The sequence below is a fragment of the Lactuca sativa genome, chromosome 3 (assembly GCF_002870075.4).
Source record: "Lactuca sativa cultivar Salinas chromosome 3, Lsat_Salinas_v11, whole genome shotgun sequence".
NCBI classification, from domain to species: Eukaryota; Viridiplantae; Streptophyta; class Magnoliopsida; order Asterales; family Asteraceae; genus Lactuca; species Lactuca sativa.
Genome location: NC_056625.2, coordinates 309,465,167 through 309,478,819, shown reverse-complemented (window position 1 = coordinate 309,478,819; position 13,653 = coordinate 309,465,167).

The following is a 13,653-nucleotide window of genomic DNA, read 5'->3' as shown; positions in this document are numbered from 1 at the left end:
CGAAGCTGCCCTATTTACCTAAGAGATCTAAGAGATGGGAGAGTCAAAACGTATGGCTCTACTTTAGGTAAATTCCATTAACTAACTCTTTTAAGTTCCTATTCTAGATTCTTGATACATGATGTGATAAGATTACAATTGATGTTTTGTAGAATCGAAGAAAGGAAAGGAAACTTAAGGAAATAAGTGAGCAGAATCTAATCGTGAAGAAATGGATTTCGATCGCATTGTTTGAAGATTAGAATCTTGAGCTACTACTTGGAGTTAGAATAAGATTCCTAAGAAACATGTATTAACATAGTTTTTCAATTGAATTTCATTGTAAGAACAAATTTTCCGCAATAATATAAATTTTGATTTTTATATTATTTATTTATCCTTGCAATGGCATGTTTGAATGTTTCTATTATTAACAATAATGGATTTGATTCTTAATTATGTTATTTGTGGAAAGGTCAAGAATTTACCAAATAAGGAAAGTTTCTCATCACCCACGTTTCAATTGGACAGAAATTTGGAATCATACAAGTTGGTTGCATGATGAATGAGAAATTTCATATTTGGAAATTAGACTAATTCGTTGACAAAGTGTCAAGTGAAGGACTAGGAGATCGAGTACACATGATTGTGTGTTGATCAAGTCCACCACAAGAGTAACAAAGATATTCGTCATGATTTACTAAGGTTAAGTAAATATGATTATACTTATAAGATTAAGTGTAATTCTGAATTGATTGAGAGAGTTTCGATCAATAGTAGAACGAATAAGAAGAATCAAGTAGGCAGAAAGATAAAGGTTTCTCTATTCTAAGATAAAGGGAGAGTACCTTCTATTATGTTTTATGATAGGTCTTAATGATTAAGAACCATATCTCAATTGATCCTCTAAGTGAGTATTAGTGCAATTGTATGTCTGAGAAGAGGAATCAAGAATTGGAGAAATGGTTAAATCAAGAAGTCAATCATACTTCGTTCCAAAACCATGTCTTAGAGTTAAGATTGTGACATTGAGTGACAAGTCTTAAGAAGTTTTATAACATTCATCAAATGTGGAAAGTTGTGATGTCTTGGATAAGACAAAGACCAACTAGGACCAATTTTATGAAGTGTTTTGATAAAAGCTAAACTAACTCTTGAATATTTGTTTGTCAAGAAATGTTTGTTGACAAGAGATTCTTATATGTCAAGGAGTCAGTGGGAGTCTTAATGGTCTTGAAAGGTTTCAAGAACTAATCAAGAATAAACCTCATCGATCATCACTAGCACACGAGTTGAGGTTTACAACATATCATGTTGACTGTAACAGCCCGGAATTCCAGGTATCTTTATTGATTTGATTATTTTGTGTTTTGAGAGGGGACTCGGCGAGTTGGAGCTCAGACTCGCCGAGTAGGGTCGCGATTCTGGACGCGGGATTCGTTTGGACTCGGCGAGTCTGCGCTGTTTAATGAAACCCTAATTTCTCGGGTTTGGGACCTATTTAAAGGGCCTTATGGCCGTCAGTTGTGCTCACCAGTCCCTTGAGTGAAACCTTAATCGAGTGTGAGCGTTTGGAGCATAGAAGGAGGCTATTATTGATCTTGGAGGTGTCATTTTGCAAGGAAAGAGGAAATCAGCCAAGGGGAAAGCAAGAGGAGCCATCTTCTGAGGATTTGGAGTCCAGAGCATCTCTATTGGGGTAATATTTCGAGCTATTCTCTTCTATGTTGGTGCTTACATTGATTTAGGGTTTATTGAACCCTTTTGTGGCTAGATCTTGTGCTCCCTTGGACCCCTAAGAGATTTAGACTATAGATCTGGACCCCTAAAGGTCCAGAGTGTCCCTTTGCCCAAGTTTTTTGGGAATCAATGGAAGTTTTGGGTTGGAACCCTTATGCTTTAGATCAAAATGTTCATTATAAGCCATGGGGTGTGTTATGGACACCAAGATAGGGACTTTACGTGGTGAATCTGTCTTGAAAGGCTAGATCTATGAATTGATGGAACAGATCTGACCTTAGAAGCGAGTTTGAGTAATTGCATGGCATGGACTCGCCGAGTCCGATGAGCAGACTCGGCGAGTAGCTTGAAGATTGCCTTGGATCGGCCATTGAGTGATCCAGTCGAGTCACGGGTTGACTCAGTGAGTCAGGACGAGTTAGAGAGGGTCGACAGGTGGTCTGAGTCGAGTTGGGACTCGCCGAGTTGTTCTTGAGACTCGGCGAGTTGAGTCGGGGTGGCCCCGCGACTCTCCCCGGTGGAACTCGTCGAGTCAGGGGAAGCACTCGACGAGTAAGAAGGGAATCCTATGGAGTTGGCGGATACGTCTAGACTCGCCGAGTTGCCCTTGTGCACTCGCCGAGTCCGGTCAAGCTGACCGTTGACCGTTGACCGTTGACCGTTGACCAGAGTTGACCTATGTTTGACTTCTTAGGGATAGTCAAACTTAGAAGATAAAAGTGTTAATAAGAGATGTATGATGCTATAGGGAGATTGTAGCTCGGCGGATCGAGCACGAGGGACTTTGGGATTTGCTAGCTTTCGATATTCACGAGGTGTGTCTTCTCACTATACTGTACCCAGAAGGGTTTGACTGTGTGACCGGAAGGTCGGATATGATATGTGATATATGTGCTATATGTGATAAGTTAATTGTTATACGTACTATGTATGTTATGTGGGCCGGAAGGCATTATGTTATGGGCCGGAAGGCGTTGTGATGTGGACTGTAAGGTTGGCGTGGGTAGGACCGGAAGGTTTACCCAGCAGGGACGGAAGTCCCCTGAGACACATGGACCGGAAGGTCAGGGCCTGGAAAGGCGTATGTGTGTAAGTTGTATTTTGGGGAACTCACTAAGCAATTATGCTTACAGTCGTTGTGTATGTGTTTCAGGTACTAGCGAGGACCGTGGGAAGGCGCCGGCGTGATCAGTACACACTGATAGATGTTTTGTGATCTTGGGATTCATATGATTTGTATTCTGTTATGACGCATGGATTGTTTATGCCTTGTTTTGAATGAAAACACTTTATTTTGAAATGAAAAATTTGTTTGAAAATTTACGTTGTTACATTGACACTATCTTGTTTCTGTGTGGTTCCAATTGAGTTAATTATGCATGTGAGTTCTATAAGTTCTCATTTGAACACATAAAAGGCAAGCACTTTGATCAATGAAAAGTACATTGATAGGAAAAGGGTGACTTACTTAACTACTTGGAAGACATGGTGGGCAGCCGTGTTACCATAAGGCAAGAGATCAAGATTAAGAAGGTTCGGTCCATATGAGTTTGGATTTGTTGCAAACTTTGGTTTTGGGTAAATTTGCATGGATAGGAACACATACACCACTAAAATCTAAGTGTCATAAGATTCCCTCCTTCATAAGAGTGACTGTGAGGAAAGGCTTTCGCTAAGAGAAATTTTAAGAAGATAGTGATTGTGAAAGTTGTATTCTCGAATTCGATTATGGTTACGGTATCCCTTTCCATAATTCGAATTGTCAGATTTGGCAATTAATCTGAATTGTTTAGACAAACATATGAGCTATCTAAGGCAAAGGTGTATAAGTTTAAGAAGCTTAGATAAAGGATTATCATATCAAAGCTAGTGGGAGCATAAGTGTTATGCTTATATGATAATAATCATCATGATAGTGGGAGCATAAATGTTGTGCTTGTATGATTATTAAGGCAAGTATTGCAAGTTAGCAATATTAATTATAGAAAACAAGAGTTATACTTTGCAAAGTCGTAAGGATTGAATAGTTGTTTTGCTATAATTAAGGGAGAGAATATTATGCTTGATTTCAAATCTAAAGGCTTAGGTTGTGGAATGTTAATAAATTTAGTCAAGGATACATAGTGTGTTCTCAAAATTTTGATTATGATTGTGGCATCACTCTTCATAGTTCGAATTGTGAGAATGTGACACATAAAATATTATGACAAAAGATTGATAAAGTATCGTATCTTTATGTAAGACATTATGCATCGTATCCCATACACTTCGGGGAAAGGATCGATTTCAGATGCTATAACATTTGACCATTCTAAAATTTTCCAAATGTCTAGCGCATTTAGAGGGAAAAAGGACAAGAATCGGTTTTGACTAAGATAATTAAACAACTATCAAAGGACGATCCAAAGTTCGTTGAGGATTAGTCGCTTGTGAGTAGTTGGAAGTATGCTATTGGATGGACCATATCGACATTATTATGAATAGATAAGATTCTATTAAGAATGAGTTGTCATATGGAAAATATGGAAATGTTTCCATATTGGGAGTTAGATATTAAGAATCTATATCTAGATTAGAAACTTTTATGCAAGAAGGATGTTCAAAGGAATGTACTTTGAGTGAGAGACATCATATCTATAGAATTGTTTCTGATAGAGGTTAGCCAAGTCTTGATGATTTTAAGCTATGAATTTACGAAAGAATCATTGCATAAAATGTTAGAATCTAGCATAAGTAATAAGAATTTGATATTCTTATACTTATGATAAGGATTGGGAGTTGTGAAATGAGTATGATTGGAAATGTGTTCATTTGATCTATTTCACAAAGTAAGGACCGTAGGTAAACATTGTGTGCATGCTAAGAGCATGGGACAAGTGTAGTAATAATTCAAGAAAGAAGTTGATTACCCGAAACAACAAATAATGAGTAATCAATACGGTGATTAAATAAAATGTTTTATTTATACCCAGAGTTTGGGGTCATATGAGATTAGTATTATTCTTATGTTTCACTTTGCATGTTTTGACTTCCTGAATAATTAAATTGATTCAGAACAATCAAATTATTCAAACGGACCACAGTCGTTCATATGTTGGAAGTAAGTATGAATGAAGACTGTCGTGAATTGGTGTGTGGATTGTCTAAAGTGTATTAGACATAAGCAAATGTTTGTTGCAACATTCATGAGTGCTTATGAATATGATTTGAGCATTGGATTAAACCCACGCTTACTTGGATCATTTCATGGATTTTATCACGAGTGATTGTTGAGATGATAATATCTTATATTCTTGAAACCAAGATGTGTGAGTTGTATCTTGCGAGTCGATTACACATTGATAATATGTAAACGCACCAGTAACTTGGTGTCATAAAACATATATTTGTGTGTGATTCGGTGAGTGAGTACATGCAAGCATTGAATCAAAGTTTATACGTTCCTTTTATCCAAAGTAGGATGAAAGCGATATCTGTGGGCCCCTCAATGATTTAGTGATGACACTAAGTGCTTGGCCAAGCCGGGACTAATTTGATGTGTTTAATTGTAGTCTGTTGTTAGTCGTCATAAATCAGAAATCGAGAAACAACACATAGACAGAGAGAATGATTTAAATCCATGTCTCAGTCTATACGATGTCTAGAATGGAGGAATATATGATCCCTTATCTAAAGGATGCGTATCTGATAAGATTAGAGTTGACAGCGGCTTTCAAAAGCAATGATTGCAGATCAGGATCCGAAGTCATACGCAGAATAGTTATTAGACTTATCCAAGTGGGAGACTGTTGGATTAGTGTCTAAGTCCATAACTATTTTGGTATGTACTTGACCCGATGGTGCATGGTCCTTTTGGGTTGCCTTCACCGAAGCAACTTGATAGGATGAATTATGGAGAGAAAGGATTAATTATGATTTATTAATATATTATGGGAATAATATATTAAAGGAGAAATTATATTGTTTAATTAATATTAGTCAATAATTAATTGATAATTAATTTTATGGCTAAAAGAGATTAATTAAACTTAAGGGACTAGAACTGTAATTATAAGATAATTGCATTTGGGCTATGGACTACCTTGGAATAACAGGTTGGACGAATTCTATGGGGAAACCCATTAGAAATCGTCCAAGGGTTATTCTAAAAGGGTCCATAGGCTACTTAGGACTTAAGCAGTCAAATTAGGGTTTCCTAGTTGAAAACCCTAATAGCCTACATGTATATATAGTACATTTAAGCCCCAAAAACGTGGTGAAGAGTTCCACTAGGGTTTGCACATGTTTTGGGCAACCTCCTCTCTCCTTATTCTTCATCCTCTTGCTCTTGGTGTTTGTGAGCCATTAGAGGAGTGACAATTGTGACTCTAAGCTTTCTAAAGTCATTACAAGGAGGATTTGAGGTTGTTATTGCTACATAACAATCAAGGTAAGATCTAAACCCTATTCTTATGTTAATATGATTAATTGTATGCTAGAACTAGGGTTTAAAGTCTTGGATGAATTGCATGTACAGTAGAGAAACCTTGATCCAAACATTAGGGTTTGTATGAGCACATAGGATGTTCTTATAGCTAAAACCCATCACATACTCCCTCTGTGACCAGCGTAGAGGGCCTCTTTTCATATTATGGCATTGAACCTTGGTACACAGTGTAGCTCTAGGTACGCTGAGCGTATCATACCTACTCCCAAACTTTTCCATTAAGCTCTCATTTGGTTAATCCAAATCACCAAACTTTTGATCCAGGTCCAAAACATCATTCTAAGTCATAAATTTTCCATCTTTATGAATTTCCATGATTAGAAAAGCTCCAAGAACCAAAACCTTAACTTATTAATCCTTTACGACATCATACCCTTTGCATGGAAGAAAAAGGACCAAGATCTCATTTTTATCACTCTAGACACTCTAAAACATCCAAACGGACATATCATTTGGTATAGAGTAGCTTATACCCCAATGGACCAAGATTATGGGACCAAAAGCACGAAAATCCACAACTAGCAAGATCTAATGAGATAATCAACAAGTTCAGAACTTTATACGTTCTACAGGTTGTTCAAGGGGTGCAAAACTCATATCTACGATGCTTGGAGTTCCTTCATTTCTTTCCAATGGCTTCCTTCCTTCCGCAATGGACACTAACACCAAAAATGAGCTCAAAATACCACAAATGCAGATTAGGTTTTAAATATGGACAAAAAGAGGGATACAGGCTCGTGAATGAAGGGGTCTAAATGAGTTAATGATGCTTAAATAGGGTTGAAAATGTAACACCCCATATCAGGTATTACCTTTCAAGCCCTTGAAATTTTAAATATTGCATAATAAGTCACATAAGTATGTTGGGTGTACTTCATGGGTACGCTTAGCGTACCATGCATGGATGATCGTGGAGGGCCAGCACGTACGCTAGGCGTACCAAAGGGTACGTAGGGGGTACATGACAGATGTTTAAACCCTAATTTATGCACTGGAGACCTATATAAGCATCCTTATTTCATTTAAGCTTCACCCTAACCAGCCTCCTTCACCTTCAAACGTCCCTGGAAATCCTAAAATCATTAGAGAGTATGTTCTTGAGCTTTTGAGTATTTAAACACCATCCTTTTTGTGTGTTAGCTACTAAAAAGAAGAGAAACAAGCTTAGACGAAGAGGATCTTCTGGATCTTACATTTTGAGCAGTCTAGGAAGCTTAAAGAGGTAACAATCTTTCACCTTGGTTATCACTTCCATTTCTAGATCTAGGGTTTTCACCTTAGTCCCTTTCTGTGTTCTTGAACCACCTCTTGAGAGTTTGAGAAACTCTAGAGCTTAGGGAGGATAGATTTGAAGTCATTTGGTCCATTCATAGCATTAAAATGGAGTCTTGATGGTTGTTTTGACGTCATGCATGGATTAAGACTCTTGGAAAGGTCTTAATGGGTTGTTGGCAACATATGGGTCATACAAAGGCATAAAGTTGCCAACTTTATGCCTTAGGACTATTTAATGAAATCATATCTAAAGTTTGGATGTTAATGTTGGGTTTAGAGAATTCGAACACTCCAAAGTGTACATGCAACCCTAAATACCTTGGATCTATGTTTTCTCTATTATACATGCAAATATGAACTTTCCAAGGTATTACCCTATCTAGCATACAATACTTGATACTTGGATAATCAAATGGATAGGATACATACCTTTTTTTGATGTAGCTTGTCTTCATGAAGCTTGAGTGCCTAGTGCCCCAAGTGTGACACCTCAAATGGTTCACACAACACCAAATGCACATGGAATGACTTGAGAGATAATGAAACACTTCTTGAAATCGTCTAGCCATCATATTCGTACATTAGTGCCCGATTTCTTGACCCATGAGATTCTTTTATATGGTGGCTATTAGGGTTACACTATGTAACTCATAACTTTACCCATTTCTTATGCTCCATGGATTTTAACCTCCATGGAGTATCCGTCGGTCACTCCATGGACTTAGTCCAACATAAGGAATCTTGGATCACAAGCCCACATATATAAGAATGAATGATTTACACAATCAACCCATATATTTAATTAGTCTCCTTTTGATCACTTAATTAATTCCAAATTAATTCTTGATCAATACTAATTAAATAACCTTATTAATATATTAGAACTTATAATATATTAATAAACCTTAAGTGTTATTTCTCTCATTATAGTCTATCCAAATGCATGATGCCATGCAACCCAAATGGACCATGCCGGGTCGGGTCAAGTCTTACCAATTATAATTATGGACTTAGACACTAATCCAACAGTCTCCCACTTGGATAAGTCTAAAACTATTATTGCGTATGACTTCAAGAACCGACTGACAATCGTAGTTCTCAAAAGCTTCTGTCGAACTCTGACCTTGCCAATGATCTCTGACCTTTGTCAATGACTTGTCCATTAGATAAGGGATCATAGATTCCTCCATTCTAGATATCATATGGACTGAGACATGGATTAAAATCATTCTCTCTGTGCATTAGTTGTTTCCCGATTTCCGATTCATGATGAGTGACTGATTGAACAGATCAAATCAGTCTTGGCTTGGCCAAGCACTCACATGTATCATCATTAATTCATCGAGGGGCCCACAGATATCACTTTTATCCCGAAGGTAATAGGAATGGATAAACTTCGACTCATATGGCTTGTTCTACTACTTGTTGAATCATACACAAAGGCACGTTTTATAACATCGAGTTACCGAATGCGTTTTTTTGCAATCAATGTACAACCAACTCATAGTAACAACTCATATCTCTAGGTTTGAAGAATATAAGATATTATCATCTCATGATCACTCGTGATAAAATCCATGAAGTGATTCCAATGAGCGCGGGTTGAATCCAATACTCAGAACTTATGAGCATTCATGAGTGTTGTAGCACAACTTTGTCCACCAACTTGTACCTCTACAAGCCAACCCATGACAGTCTTGATTCATATCTACTTTCAATATATGACCGACTATGGATGGTTTGAATAACTTAGTCATTCCGGAAGAATAACCTAGTTTATTCTGGAAGTCAAAACATGCAAAATGAAACACAAGAATAATTGAATCTAATATGGTATCAAAACCTATGAACATAAATAAAACACCTTTTATTCATCACCATATGATTGCACATTATTCATTGCATACTGTTTCAGCTATCAACTTTATTCTTGAATTAAAACAATAGTTGTCCCATGCTACGAGCATGTACACTATGTTTTTCTAAACAATAGCTTTTCCATACACCAAGTATGCACTCTATGTTTTTCTATGATCCTTACTTTGTGAAATAAACCAATTGACCAAACTTTCAATGATTCTAATTTCACACTCTCGAATGCTTATGGCAAATGCAGGAATTCGAAATTCATGCCATTTTACCGAAATTTGTTAGATTCTAAACTTATATGTAATGATCCTCTTGTAATGATTATGCACAAAGTCACAAAGACTTGACAACAAACATTACAGAGCATTCCAAACGAGATCAATTCCTTGGAAACATCCTTCTTGCATTAGGTTTCCTAATCTTACACATATTTATTGAACAACTTTCACAAATGGGATCATTTCCATATTCCCCTTTTGACTATCACTTTTGAACAAGAGTTGCCTCTTTTTAGAATATGTCAATATGGTCCTTCCAACAATTAACACTATACTTCCAACTGTCCCTGAGCAACCAATGTTTGGTAAACCTTAGATTGTCCTCGACAATTGCTTAATCCTTTTAGTCATATCCAATTCCTGACCTTTCCCCTTCTTAATGCCCCAGGCATTTGGAAAATTTTAGAAAAGATGAATATAGCACATGTAATCGATCCTATATGCGAAGCATATGGGACACGATTCATGATGTCTCACATATTGACTAAACCAGTCTTTTGCTATAATATTTTCATTTCTATTTTCCAACTTCTCATAATTCAGATTATGAAAAGGGATGTCGTAATCATAATCGAATTTTAGAACGCAAATAATAAACCCATATATTGAATTTCCTTATGTTGAGCCACTCCAACATGAAATTCATATATATTCTTGACTAACTTTGATTAAAATCTCAATCTAATCTTTTAGAATTGAAATGAAGTATAATTTCCTCTCCCTTAATTATAGCAAAACAACTTTTCCAACCCTGCAGCCTCACGAATTGAAACTTTTGTTTTCTATAATTAACATTGCTAACTTGCAATACTTATCATAATTATCATGCTCCCACTAACATGATGATTATTAGCATAACAATTATGCTCCCACTAGCTTTGACATGTACTCAGAAATCAGCTGGACTTCTAGAAATCAATACTTTATTGACTTTCTTATCAAAGTTCATATTTCTAATACTAGATTGCTTTGATAAGACTTTATCAAAATCATACACCTTTCATTAGATAGCTCACAGGTGTGTCTAAACAATTTAAGAACTATGAAAAAGGGATGCCGTAATTATAGTCTCAATTTTTTAGACCTTTTCCACTTCTCACAAGTTCAGGTTAGTGTGCCGGTTAACCATACACGCTCCACTAATGACTTTGAGAATGTAAATATCACAATTGCTATCTAGTTAAAATCTACTTAGTGAAAGTGTTTGCTCACCATGATTTTCATGAATCGGAGAGAAACCTTATGACACTTATATTTAATGGTGTATGTGTTCTTATCCATGTGAATTGTCAAAACCATAATCACAAGACAAGGTTAGTGACAAATCCAAACTCTTACGGATTGAAGTTGTGAAATCTTAACTTTCTTGCCATCTGGAAGCTCAAGGGCCTGCCATTGCTTCCAAGTTGTTATGCAACCAATTGAGAACTCTAATAACTCATATGCAAAGCCAACTTTAACTGGAATGAACACAGAATATGTCAACATGATAGGTTATAAACCTCAAGTCGTGTGCTAGTGATAAGCTTACATGTTTTTATTCTTGATTATCCTTTCAGAATCTTTAAGACTCCCACTATCCTCTTGACACATAAGACTCACTTGCCAAATATTCAAGAGATAGTTTGGATTCTTTATCAAGAGAAACACTTTACACAATTGGACTTAGTTGGTCTTTGTTTTATCCAAAACATCACAACTTACCAATTTCAAATGTACAAGAGTAGGAAACTTTTACTCTTACATTTGACAAGTGTTTTTAAACCTTCTTTAAGACATGTCACTCAAGTTACAATCTTGGAGTATGACTCTAAGAATTGTTTTGGAATGAAATATGACTCATCTTCTTGATTTAACCACTTCAACAATTCATAGCTCCTCTTCTTAGCTATCAGAATGCACTTATAGGATGAATTGCGATAAGGTCTCTTAATCGTTAATATGATCATATGACATGATACTAAAGTACTCTCCCATCTTTTCAGATTTGAGAAACTTTTACCCTTCTGCCTAATTTGATTCTTCTTATTCGCTCTGCCATACATTGGAACCTTTTCCAATGTCTCAAAATTACACTTAAGCTTGTAAGTGTAACCATATTTACTGTGCTTTAGTAAAATATGACAAATAATCTTATCGATCTTTTGTGGTGCACTTAACCAGTGCACAAGAATGTGTACTCGATCCCTTTGTCCTTCACTTGACTCACATATACATGTAAAGAAGTAACTAGTCTTAATTTTCCAAAGATGAAAAATTCTCATTCATCATGCTATACAACTTGCATGATTCCAAGTTTCGGTCCAATTGAAACTTGGGTGATGTGGATATTTCCTTATTTGGTAAATTTAGACATTACCACAAATGAAATAATCAATTTCATATTTCCACTCTTGCTATTAATGGAATCATATAAGCAACACAAAATTTTCCACAACTGCCATTGTAAGGATATTTTTAAAATAAATAAAGTCAAAGTTTTTCCTTTTATTTTAAAAAACGTTGCGGAAATACTATCCTTACAGTGCAAAAGCACATGAAAACTTTGTTGTTATCTATTCTTAAGATATATATCATAACTCGTAAGAAGTAGCTCAAGAATCCGATCTTCAAACTATGCGATAGAAATCCATCTACGCAATCAAATTCAGCATATTCTTTCTTTAAGTTTCTTCACTTTTCTTTGATTCTTAAAACATCAACATGTGACCCAGTCACATCATGTGTCAAGAATCTCAGAATAGAAACTTAGCAGAGTTAGATAGTGGACTTTACCTAAAGTAGAGTCAAACTTATTGACTTAAACATCCTTAGGTAAAATTTGGCAGCTTCGCAAGTAATGCCCCTTCCTTTGGCAATGTAAACATATGGACCCTTTGGTAATGGTATGCAGGACTATCACAGACTTAGCTTTTCTCTTTACCATTTGGTCAACCGAGTTGACTATGGTCGATCCCTTTCCATTGGGAAGAGGGAGCATTACTAGATATCCAGTGTCTTCATTGTCAATGTCCATAAAGTTTTAGGAAGTTAATCTTAGCAAATAGATAAGATCATTACGGGTCTTGTCATAGTCTGTTTCATAGGAGTCCCAAAGGAACACACTATGTGACTTAGAAAGTGATTGAACCACCAACTTTCTCAAGACTTTGACACCCAAGTCTCCTGGCTTGTCAATATGTGCCTTCATCTCCAAGATGTGATCTGTGACATCCCCAAAATCTCATCCAGAAAAGACCGATTTTCATTTATGCTTTAAAAATATTTTCAGAGTAAATCCTTTTGATTTGAAAGAGTTGCGGAATTTGTTCCCAAAAACAAAACATGATAAAACAATGTTTACCAAAGCATTTCGTAAAAGAAATGTATTTTTCATTATATAATCAAAAATCGGGGTGTCATGTTCCGATACAGACCAATAAGCATAAACGATAACATTACAAGTCATTCAACAAATATATACATATACAGACTTGTAAACAAAACAACTGATGGTTCATCCATCTCATGCCCTCGCGCCACTTCCTGTAATACAAATGAAACTGAGTGGGTCAGGCTTGGGATCCTGGTGAGCATATAGGGTTTTCAACCCACAATAAATAATCATAGTTAATTTTCACCAACCAACAATAACCCAATTACCCATTCCCGTTATTCTCACTTTATGTCCCTAAAACAACTAACACAAGGGACCTAGTCTAAGAATATTTCATCGGGGCGACAACACATGCTTCAGGGGTACCTCAAGAATATAAGTCAAATAAGGCAACCGTGAGGGGGATGGAGTACAACGAATGAACACCCGAGTTCATTAACACCTACAGGTGGCGAACCTGCTAATGTTTCCACAAAACTGTCTAGAATAGCCAGTGGTCGTCATCTAAACTCCGCTAGATGACTAAATCAAACAACAACGAGGCCTCTCATCTGTTTATTACTCACCAACTATCTACCCATGTTCTACCCAACATATTAGTAGATAAAATATACATTTTTATACATAGTTTTGAAAACCTGTATAGCATG